General features: G+C 42.8%; 1 long non-coding RNA gene across 1 annotated transcript in view; it reads right to left on the reverse strand.

Moving 5' to 3' along the window:
- Window positions 1-5,145, reverse strand: part of LOC102758766 — a 10,976-nt gene extending 5,831 nt beyond the window's left edge. Inside the window, exon 1 of the long non-coding RNA XR_436028.2 lies at window positions 4,779-5,145. This is a non-coding gene — a long non-coding RNA (uncharacterized LOC102758766). The remainder of the gene's footprint in view (window positions 1-4,778) is intronic.
- Window positions 5,146-11,978: the final 6,833 nt, after the last annotated feature.

Genomic DNA, 11,978 nt, shown 5'->3' on the forward strand with positions numbered 1-11,978 from the left:
TTTGGCTTGGAACACACCAGGTGCTTCTTCAAATGAACCAATCAACTTCTCAAACTTTTGTGGGCTTGCACTGGGCCCACCCTCTAACCAATCCATTTTCCAGCTCTTTCTGGATTCTGTGTCCCTTATCCAGTCCAATCCTGTTCTCAGACTAGAGAGACAGGCCTTTTTGGTTGCCATTTTGATTCTCACTGCACATGTGCCCAGCAGAGGAATGTCTCCTGCTGCTTCTCTTTCTCCCCTGGTAATGATCTTTCCTGCTTGCTTCGCTTGGGGGGAAATAGGTCCGGGGGCAGAGGATGCCCTGGGAAATGTATGAACCTGTAACTTCCTAATGAAGCAAGACTATGCTCCCTAGTTGATTATGCTAAATAACGTTTGATTCCCTTTGCTCTCTTCCTTTATTAATATTTAGCTACCTATGCTAACAGAGGTATGCAACTATTGAGCACCCACTTCTTGTATTAGGCAGCATATGCAAGAAATACAGAAATCCAAAAGCTCTCTGCGCTGAAGGGACCCTCAGCAAAGTGGCATGAAAGACACATGCATGTGAAAATACACAGCACTCCGTATGAGAGCATCTGTGTGAAAGGGAAAAGAATGATCATGCTATCTTGTCTGCCAGGTTCCAATTAGGTTATTTGGACATGTATACAAACTCATCAGACCCAAAGTATTAAAAAGGTATACTATAGTCAAGAAATAGCATGTGCAAAGCCCAGTGTTGACAAAGAAGGTGGGTTTATTTGGGGACTTGCAAGTAGACTGGATGGTGAGTGGCCTGCCAGAAGAGGCCCAACATGAGAAGAGACTATCAGAGTAGGGGCCTGATCATGAGAATATGTGCAGAGCCTGGGTCTTCTCTAGGTAGTGGTGAGAAATCAGAAGTTTCTACAGGAAACTACATGGTCAAATGTGTGTTTCCAATGAATAAGTACTGTACTCTATGTAAAATTGACGGGAGAGAGGGTACATTTTAAATATATAGGGGAGTTAAAAAGCTGTTAAAATTGCCCATAGTGTTATTGAGGGTTTCAACTAGAAAGAATTGGAAGTTAAGAAAGGACTGATTGGAAAGATGTGGGGTTTAATTCGTAGGAATCAGTGACCGATTGAAAGTTGGAGTTTTGAATGTGGGGGAAAGAGAATAATGACTACTCCCCTGGTTTCTGATTGGGGGGCTGTTGGGTGTTTTCATAAACTGAGATGGACAAAGCAGAAGGGACAGAAAATGATTCAAGTATGCCGAGTTTGCTTAATTTGGATTCCCCAAATGCTGACTGAAAGGATTCGTTTTGGAAGGTGACCTTGTAAACAATGGAGAGAAGTAGGGAAGCAAGACAGAAAAGAAAAGGCACAAATGCTGACTTGCACAGGCTAGGGAGCTGGGTATTTATTCACAGATTCTCAGGGTGTCATTGATTCCTGATTTCCTCTGAAGGAAGCCCTCAGGCAAAAAGGAAGGTGACCCAAGGAAGAAGTCTGGTACATTGTGGGTGTGAATGAAAAGGCAAATGCCCAGAGGATAGTTGGAGGCTCTGAAAACATCAGCTAAAAGGTGCCCCTTGAGGGAGATGTACATGTGGAAATGCCACTGTAGCCACAGAGACTACAAATGGGAAGTTCCAAGGAGAAGTCAAGCAGGAGACTGTGCTTTGGGGACTCCAACACAGTTGGTTAATATTAGCAGAAGCCTTTTCAAACTGGTTTCTTTTCCAGATATCTCTCTTTTGCAGTGAAGACACCTCCACTTGTAAGTTATTAATGTGAACCTCTCCTTAGTACCAACTACGCTGGTGATGCTGGATTGAATTTGTGCACCAACTCCTCCCTTGATAAAATGTCACTCTATTGGAAGAAAACCCATGGAATTTTATTCCTAAGGGATATTTTTCTAAGGTTTTGTTTCTTTTCTTTTCTTTTTTTGTCTGAAGTTTTACATATGTCTCCTTTTCCCCCAATTGATGACCACCCCCCTCCCCCTGTTTACCCCCAGCCATTCCCACCCTGGGAAGATTTTATTTCTTAAAGGCAACTTTATTCTATTTAAGAAGTAGGTGTTCCATTGACTGAGTCCAGTTTTCTAAAGAGTAGTAAACAATAATCTCTATCATGGAGCAGAGTTATGAGCATTCCTAAAGTTAGGTTGGAATTTGGCTTTAAAAAAAAAAGCTACAGACTTGATTATAGGAAAAATACACACACACACACAAAGAAATTTGGGAAAAGCCTATGTCCTAAAAAAAAAAGGCTTAAATGGAGTAACTAGTGGAGGTAAACTTGCCCGTATATCTTCCTGTTGGCCTTCTCTGTCCAACCTTATCTGTGAGCTGCTGCCCTGGAGCAGGAGCTTTCAAAGTATTTAAGAATACACATTAAATTCCCAGTCTATATTCATACAATTCCATATGTCTAAGAGCTATCTTCTAAAGACAATGAGTAGAGCCTTGGAACTATCTTCAAGTTCAAATTTGATCTGTGTCCAGTTAACAGTGGGCTCTTAAATGGCCTGTTTGTCCTTCCAAAGTCTCAACTTCCTCAGTGGCAATTAGACCCACCTCACAATTTTTTCAGGATCAGATGTGATAGGGAAGTACGAAACTGTCATGAGTGCTGAATAGCTCTTGATAGTACTAAAGATTTGGTCTAGAATGGCTTTCACTGTTATTCCAACTGTGGGTAATTATTAAGCTTCCTATGGCTCTGATTACAGTACATAGGCGATGGCTTGAAGGTCTACAGTATGTGAGACAGACATCCACCTCTGGCGGTCCACAGCACATGATTCAAACACTAGAGCCCCCACTGGATTCTACCTTTCAAGAAAAGCACTAGACCAGAGAATCCTTGAGTTCTAGATCCTCTTGGACCTCTCATGATGATAGACCCTAGATAGATTATTTCATTCCCTTTTATGTGGAAAAAAATTAAATTGGACATATCTGACTCCTACAGCTCAATGCTTCCATAACCTGCACTTAAAACTCTGGTCTTGACTAACTCATAGTCCCATTACTCTGGTTAATTAAGGAACTGAGGTGATAGAAGAAGCTTCATGAGCCATTATCTTCGTAATGAGTGCTAAGTGACCATCCTCAGGAGCATTGCATGTTTCTCAGCCCCTGAGCAGCTGACTCACAACTCTTATCTACAACCTTCTTCTCTAGGTTCTGCTGCGGGTAAGAGGAACAAGAGTGGTGGGAGGCTCTGAAGGGGTTCAAAGAACCTGGCACCCTATGGGGATACCATATCCCAATCTCAACGGGAGATTCTTTAAACTACAGTCAAATTCATTTTCAATTTAAGGTGAAATTCCAGACTGGTAATCAAAGAATAGGAATTCAACACTTCTATTCAACCCATGTCCCTGGGGGGCCTGCAATGGCAAGTGCTGGAAGGCAGGAGCAAAGTTGAACAATGTAAAACAAAGCACATTTTAAAAATAAACATCAGTTAGGATATAACTAACAGATGCACACTCCCTATATGTCTTTATGTTTTTAATCATTCAGCCTTTGATTTCAAGATACCTTTCCTCTGAACCATCCCCTACCTTGGCCCAGGAAAGCATATGCCATGTAGAATTATGGTGATTCTGGCAAGCACGATGAGTCAGGGACATATGGTGTCCCCCAGCTCTCTGTTTACTCTTGTACCTGGGCAGATTAGTCAGCCAGAGGCACAGAATCAGCCTGGATGCCATCTGGCCATTCCCTGGTACAGGCTGAAGGTAACAAGTAAGCCCTACATACCTTGATAGCTAGGTGTGGGCTTGGATTATTCAAAGTGCTGCAGCCCTGAACAGAAGGCAAGGCTCCTGCTGTACTCACTGTCATATCGTCCTTGCTGACTGAGCAAGGGGAAGCCGCATTCTGGTGAAGGAAAACTGCCCTTGAGTTATTGGGAATCTCGTTTATTCAAGGCTTCCAAGATCTCTCATGGGCTCTTCCCAACTCCAAGACACTACCAGGTGGATGCTATCACACTTTCCCTTGCTGGTCTGCAGACCTCAGAAGTTAATCTAAGGGTTACAGGTATTCTGCATTTATAGCTGGTGCTTTGTCCATGGAAAGATTCTAGACTTTGGCCCTGTGTCTGCCTGCTTTTCCACTCTGATCTTGAGATCTTAGATAACCTTCTAAACCTCCATAAGTCTCCCTTTCTTTGTCAATTCTCGCAGAACTATTGCCTTAGGATGAATTTATCGGAGATAATCTACGTAAAGCATCTGGATTCAGGAGGGGTGCAATAATAGTTAGTGCCCTTCCCCCTTCCCTAGATTATCTGGTTTTATTTCCCTCTGCCAGAGATTTCTTGGTAAACAGAAAGCTATTATATAATTTGCCTATAATATTCATGATGAAATAAAATTCTCATCAAAATAATGTTGATATCTCATTGGCAAGTCTGGGCTACAGGAATAATGATGGGATGAAATAAAGTCGAAGCAACTAGCTGAAGGAAGAGGTTAACAAGTCACAATGTGAAGAGAGATAGACTGGTACTTAGGGGACCTGAACTCTTCCCCATAAAAAGTGAAATTGCACACCACTCTCTTGGGAGATGCTGAAATTTGTGGGCCTCCAAGATATGGCCTTCAACAGAATCCTTCCTCAACTTCATCATCCCAGGTTCACTTCTCTCTAATTCATCAGAATCGATTGTACTTCACCACCCACCAGCCCCAAAAGGAGGCCAATTTGGCAATGAATTTCATAACCAATCATTTATGGGTAGCTTTTTATCATTAATCTTGGGACAAAATATTAACTTACAAGTTATAAAGTTCCAAATTATGAAGGCATTTCCACTGTATTTTTACTGCTCCAATGGGTTTTGTTACAGAAATTGTATTTGTTTCTGAGAAGATTCATGTTGTCTTAAAAAATGTCCTCTGCTTAGAACACTGTCCTATTTGCAATGGAGGCACTGCTGGTTCATGCAAGCTCCTTGCCGGGTGCGATTTTCACCACCAAACTTCCCCAGACCTGACAGCATCTGACCAAACTAAGAGAAATCAATGAGAGCTGAAAGGGTGGACTTTGTTCACCTATGGTATTCCAATGAATATTTTCAGGCTTAAGGAACTGACTGTCTAAAAATCAAATTCATTGATTTTTTCCAAAGGGCAAGCAGATGGCCCCATTAGAAAAGGTCTTCCCAACAGTTTTCCAACACTCACTCTTTTTTTTTTTTTTTTAATATATTTTATTGATTTTTTACAGAGAGGAAGGAAGAGAGATAGAGAGTTAGAAACATCGATGAGAGAGAAACATCGATCAGCTGCCTCCTGCACATCTCCCACTGGGGATGTGCCCGCAACCCAGGTACATGCCCTTGACCGGAATCGAACCCGGGACCCTTCAGTCCGCAGGCCGACGCTCTATCCACTGAGCCAAACCGGTTTCGGCCAACACTCACTCTTTATTCTTCATATTGAATACCTGCTTTTCTAGAGGCTGAAAAAGAAGAAGAAAACCCTACAGTTGGCTATCGTGGAATATGCACAGGGCAGAGGGCATTTTTCCTCATGTCCTGAGGGCAGCCATCCCTATGAGCTCTCCGGACTTCTGGTTCTGTCTTCTGGTATGTGTTTCCACACTAACAACGGTTTGCTGTGACCAGGACACCTCTGTTTACACAAAATGAGAGTGGCCCCAGAGTCCAAAATGACACAAGGCTGGAGGAGTGCCAAATTACATAAGCACAGCTTCTTATATGTGCAGAGTGGAAACCATGGCCAGGCTGAAAAACAAATCAACAAAAAACAGGACTTCGGAGTCAAGAGGAGCGAGTTCTAGCCCTGGCTAGATAGCTTCCAAGATGAGTTGATTTCTTCTATGATCACACCATTTAATCTTTCCCAGGCTGTTTCTGCATCCATAGAGTGAAACGACGACGCTTGTGTCGGCAGTGTGCTCGGTGCCTGCTAAAGGTGTTATTAGCAGAAATAGAGACAGTTGACTTGCTTTTATGGAGGAATAAAGAAAAGGAAGTTGGGGAAGTGCAGCCTGTGAGATTCAGCGACAGTTCCTCCTGCTTCAGACCCCAGATACCATGTCAGAGTGAGGGCAGAGATTGCACCTCTGATTGCATTCTTTTTTTTTTAATATATATTTTATTGATTTTTTACAGAGAGGAAGGGAGAGGGATAGAGAGTTAGAAACATCGATGAGAGAGAAACATCCATCAGCTGCCTCCTGCACACTCCCTACTGGGGATGTGCCCGCAACCAAGGTACATGCCCTTGACTGGAATCGAACCTGGGACCCTTGAATCCGCAGGCCAACGCTCTATCCATTAAGTCAAACCGGTTAGAGCTCTGGTTGCATTCTTGAGCATTGCTTACATCCCCAAAGTGAGGAATTGAACTCTGGGGCACTGAGCTGTTCTGAAGGAGCTACCATTAATGGGGGAAATCCACATTTGAATTGTGTGCAAGGACTTTTGTCTTTGCTAGTCCTCAGCACTCTTGAAGAGAATGGTGTTGGAAGTTCCTTTTCCAGAGTGAAACCTTTGCCTCCAGAACTACCCAGATTCTTCCTGGATTCTTCTTTAAATGGAGACAATCCAACATATATGCACAATTACTGTTCAGCATCTTCAAAGACATGTATTTGTGCTCAAAAGTCACCCTGAATCAGCATATTAAATTCTTTCAACTTTTCTGTAGGTTTGAAATATTTCATAATAAATTATTGGAAGATTTTTTAATTGCCTTAGTCCAAAACCACATTCTTATACTGCAGTGAATTTAGAGTCTTCATTTTAGGGGAGAGAAAAAAGTGGCAGGTTTTTTTTTTTTTTTTTTAAAGATATATTTTATTGATTTTTCACAGAGAGGAAGGGAGAGAGATAGAGAGTCAGAAACATCGATGAGAGAGAAACATCGATCAGCTGCCTCCTGCACACCTCCCACTGGGGATGTGCCCACAACCCAGGTACATGCCCTTGACCGGAATCGAACCTGGGACCTTTCAGTCCGCAGGCCGACGCTTTATCCACTGAGCCAAACCGGTTTTGGCAAAAAGTGGCAGTTTTATTAAAATGCAAAACAAATTTTAAAAATCTCACCACAATCTTATTTATAATAACACAACATTCCTCCAAAACAGATTGCATTTTTTATGGCATATTACTCTTAGAGAAGGCTCTACAGCCATTAAAACATTAGGTAAAAAGATGATGCAGCAACTTCATGCCTATTATAATGCTAAGTAAAACAAGCAACAGAGAGGCACATTTTTTTTTATACTTATTACAACTATGTTAAAAAGGAAAACAGAAAGACCAGAAGTAGAGGTACTTAAGATGCTGATTTTTTGATAATGGGGCTAGGATTATAGGAAGACTCGCGTTTATGCAAATGTTACCTTTGGTGTGGTTATATGACATTTTTTTAAAGACAAAAATATTTTTATTATTTTCACTTAGTGTGATACTTTGATTTTGAAAAAAATAAATGGAGTGTTTTGTACCCAGGGCCCTCTACTTGGCACTGCTGGCAAGAGTGACTTTGCTTTGAAAGAAGACCTCGTTGGGTTGCCAAATGCATTGTTCAACTGTGGACACAGAAATGACTTGGAGCACAATAGTTGCCAAGTTAAGGAGTGCCTGCTGGGCAGCCCTCCTTAGGTCTGGTTCAAGTCCATTGTTACATCCACATGGCCAAGCTTTGAAGTTGGGTTCACAGAGCCCATTTTCTCCGAGCGTGAAGTTTATTATGTTGGAGACCATAGACCTGGGAGTGGGGACAAGATGTTCCAAAATGACCCTAAAGATCATCATAATTCCTGAAGAAATGTGTCAGAAAGACCTCCCAGCAAAGATTGAGTTGTTATCAAAAGGGAAGTTGGGTATGGGCAGGGTATTTATTTCAGAAATTGATCCAGTGATCAGGTCAGCCTTTGGTGAACCAGCCCTTGGCTTCCGCTTAAACTGCCTCTCACAAAAGAGCCATAATTGCCCTTTGTTCTTAGGCAGCAGGAGTCAGGGTCACATCTAAAGCTCCTGGTTTCCCAACCAGGACGGGGCAAGGCTGAGAGGTCAGAATCCAAGAGCAGCAGGGTGCTGTGCAGTCTGTGAAGGTTGCAGAACTGGAATTCTGACCCTGCCCTGCTCCTGGGTTGTCAGAGGCCTCAAAGTCCCACAGATTCAGCTTTGGTGCCAGCCCTTCTGGGGAAGGGTCCCAGGTGCTCATTTTGTTTTAGAGAACTTGCATTCTTTTTTTTAGCTCAATGACTTAGCAACAATATTGCTTAAAGACCTTCCATGTATAAGGAACTAAGGGGGTAACTATAGAGAAAGATACCCTCAAGGGACCCACAAAGAATCCACATAGGCATAGCCCATGTTATTATTGTTGTTGTTATTGTTGTTAAAATCAATGTTTGTTGAGCCTTACTCCTTGTCAAACTCTATTCTATGGACTTTCCCTAAATTAACTGATTTAATCTTCATAACAGCTCTATGACATGGGTCCTATTAGAATGTGCATTGTATAAAGAAGGAAACTGAGACACAGAGAAGCAAGCACAGGCAGTGTTGCTCTAGCAGCCGTGGGCAAACTACGGCCCGCGGGCCGGATCCGGCCCGTTTGAAATGAATAAAACTATTGAAATAAAAGACCGTACCCTTTTATGTAATGATGTTTACTTTGAATTTATATTAGTTCACACAAACACTCCATCCATGCTTTTGTTCCGGCCCTTCGGTCCAGTTTAAGAACCCATTGTGGCCCTCGAGTCAAAAAGTTTGCCCATCCCTGCCTAGAGCCTGCACTCTTAACTCCCACTCCCACCCCAAGGCTGTCCTTCATACAGTGACAGGTGCCATGAAGCATTAGCTTTGGACAGAAAGGCTAGGGAACTTTTTCAGGTGTTTTGGAAGTTTTGTTGCTCCAATGTGGGCTTTTCAGCATTTCTTTTCAGTTTAAGGTTTCAGTGAATAAAAGTCCTCCTTTATTTACTTCAAAATCTCTGAGTAACATTAAATAAAAATATTTCTTTTTCAATATAAAAACAACATAAACCTACACGTTTTTTCTTAATCAAAAAAATAACACATTTGTGTAACTCAAAACCCCATAACCAGTGGTGTTTTGCATGTTTTTTCATTGCATCTCCCCACATATTTAACAATTTCAATAAAATACAACAATTTGCCTCCCTTGTATTCCTGTTGCTTAAATTTAAAGTAGGTACAAAGTTGCTATGTCATTTTTATGTTTATCACATGAATGTATTCTGTGTGGTGGATATTCCATAATTAACTTGACCATTACCCTATTTTATACCATTCTTTATGAATAACACTGTGATGGACATCTCTAGGTCTAAAGCATGTTTCATATATTACACTAGAGGCCAGATGCACAAAATTTGTGCATGGGTTGGGTCCCTCAACCTAGCCGGCAATAAGGGTCAATCAGGTTCTCCACCTCCCCCTGCCTCCTTCCCTCACAGCCCACATCCACTGCCACCCAGCCCTGGTTCACCATCCCAGCCTGGGGCCTGCCCAGGGGGAAGGGCCAGCTGCCACCTCTGTGGGTGAGTGGCAGGCCAATCGGGCCTGCTGGCTGGAGAGGAAACAGGAGAGGGACCCGGGAGATTGGCAGCTGGCCCAGGGAGCTAGCCCTCGGCCCACCCTGGGAAAGGGGGAAAGGGGCCACATCCAACACCACCCACTCCTGGTTCCCTGTCCTAGCCCGGGGCCCGGCCCCAATCAGGCTATCGGAGCCTCCCAGCGGGGTGGTGGGGAGGAACCGGGAGTTTGGCCAACAGGCTCCATTGGCAATCAAGGATTGCTGGCTGGGGCAGCTCCTGCATTGAGCGTCAGCCCCCTGGTGGTCAGTGCACATCATAGCAATCAATCATTCTGGTCCTTCCATCAAAATGGTCGCTTAGGCTTTTATATATATTGTTTCCCAAGAAGAACAAGAACTTGATTGTAGAGATAATGGGGACCCTTTCTAAGGTGCCAAACAGAGCCTATAGGATCAGATTTGCACGTATAAAAGATATCCATGCAAGGAAGCAGCTGGGAGGATGGGTGGTGATGAGAAGACAGTGGTCACTCATCAGAGGAGTGAGGAATGTGGGATTGTTAAGCCTTGAATGTAACTCATCTGGAGGTAGGAATATAGATGTCTTCCCAGGTTCCTGAATCGATGCCACTCAGCTTAGAAAGGACACACACAAGAAAGAAACGGCTTAAAGATTGGAATGCAGGGATGATTAATTTAGCTTGAAGCTGAGGCACTGATAGAGTCTCTATCCGGAGAACTGTTGAAGAAGAATTGTACATAATGATCTGAGCCCCAGGGAGGGGTCTGAGGAAGGGGGCTGGGCTTGAATATCACCGCAGTTCAGGGCTAACCTGCAGCTCTGTGAGTGAGGTAACCCCCCAGGGAGAGGTGCTAAAGGGAGCAGAAGAGAGAAGACTGAGAAACACAGACATTCAGGGACATGATAGATGACAAGGATTCAGGAAAGGTGATGAGGATCTGAAAATGCAAGAGAACATGATATGGTGCAACTAGGTCACAGAACAATTTTTTTAATATATATTTTTAAATATGTCTTGTGACCTTAGGAGAAATTTAAAAAAGAAAAGAGGGGAGACAGAGGAGAGATTTACCACAAATGTTACAGAGATCAGCCACCTTTCCTGGGCAAACACTATTTGATGATGATTTCACAACTCCCTGATAATCAGTTTTCTCATCTATAAAATGGAAAATGCTATTTTGTAATTACAAAGTTCTTGTGAGGCGTGGTTGAAAAAAATACGTGTCAAAACTGCCCATAAACCAACATTCCCAAAAGTGTATTTTTGTGGACTATTCCTGGAGATGAGAGTTGTGAGATGATAAGTTATGTAGTCTGATAGAACTAGGATCTATGATGTTAGACAAGATTAAGCACCTTTCCTTGCTGCAACTCCTCTGAACCTTTAATGGACTCACATGCAGAGTGAGTTTCCAAGAGACATACAGTATTTTCCCAAACGTATTGGGCCATGGAACACTTTTCACAGAGTGCCTGCAGGGATCCGTGCCTGCAGAACCCACCTTGGGAAACCCAGTGCAGTGAGTACAGTGACACCCACTTTACCAAGCTGGGAGGATTGGGTGTGGTGACATGTGCAAAGTTCCTAGCAGGACTGGTGATCAGTGATCATTAGCTCTTTTCCCACACCAGACAAAGAAAGCAGGCATGTCATTCTGGAAAATCAGAGCTAAAATGCATAAAGGAAATCTTAGGAAACACTCTGGAACCCTATGTTCTTTTCAGAAAAGCAGCTGTGAATGGGGTCAAGTGGCAGGTCTACAACTTTCTAGCTGTGTGATCTGGCAGTAGTTACTTGGTCTCTCTGAGAAATGATGCAAGAATGAAATCAGATAATCTAGTATTTGCCTCTTACTATATAATGAATTACCCTAAAACTGAGTGACTTAACACTCATTTATTATTTCAGTTTCTGTTGGTAGAACACCAGGCACTTAGCTGAATTCTCAGCTTTGAGATCTCTTGTAAGACTGCAATTGAGATGTTGGCCAGGACTGGGGATTCAGCTGAAAGCCTCATTGGAAAAGAATCTACTTCCAAGCTCACATTAGTGGTTATTGGTGGGATTCAGTTACCTGAGGACCTCAGTTCCTCTCTGGTTTTTGGACAGAGGTCACCACTCATTTCCTTACCACATGGGCCTCTCCAACATGGTAGTTTATGCCATCAAAGCAATAAGAGGGAGAGACTGCTAGCAAGAAGGAGTCCCAATCTTTTGTAATTTAATCATGAAAGAGCCATCCCCTCATTGACCCCATACTCTATTTGTCAGAAGCACATTACTCAAGGGAAAAAGATTACACAAGGCCAGGAGGTAGGGCCACTGGGTGTTATCTGAAAGACTGCATGCCACATAAAGAGAAGCATTTTAATATTTTATGCTCCTATATAATGGTTGGTTATTCT

Source organism: Myotis davidii, unplaced genomic scaffold (genome assembly GCF_000327345.1).
Source record: "Myotis davidii unplaced genomic scaffold, ASM32734v1 scaffold802, whole genome shotgun sequence".
Lineage (NCBI taxonomy): Eukaryota > Metazoa > Chordata > Mammalia > Chiroptera > Vespertilionidae > Myotis > Myotis davidii.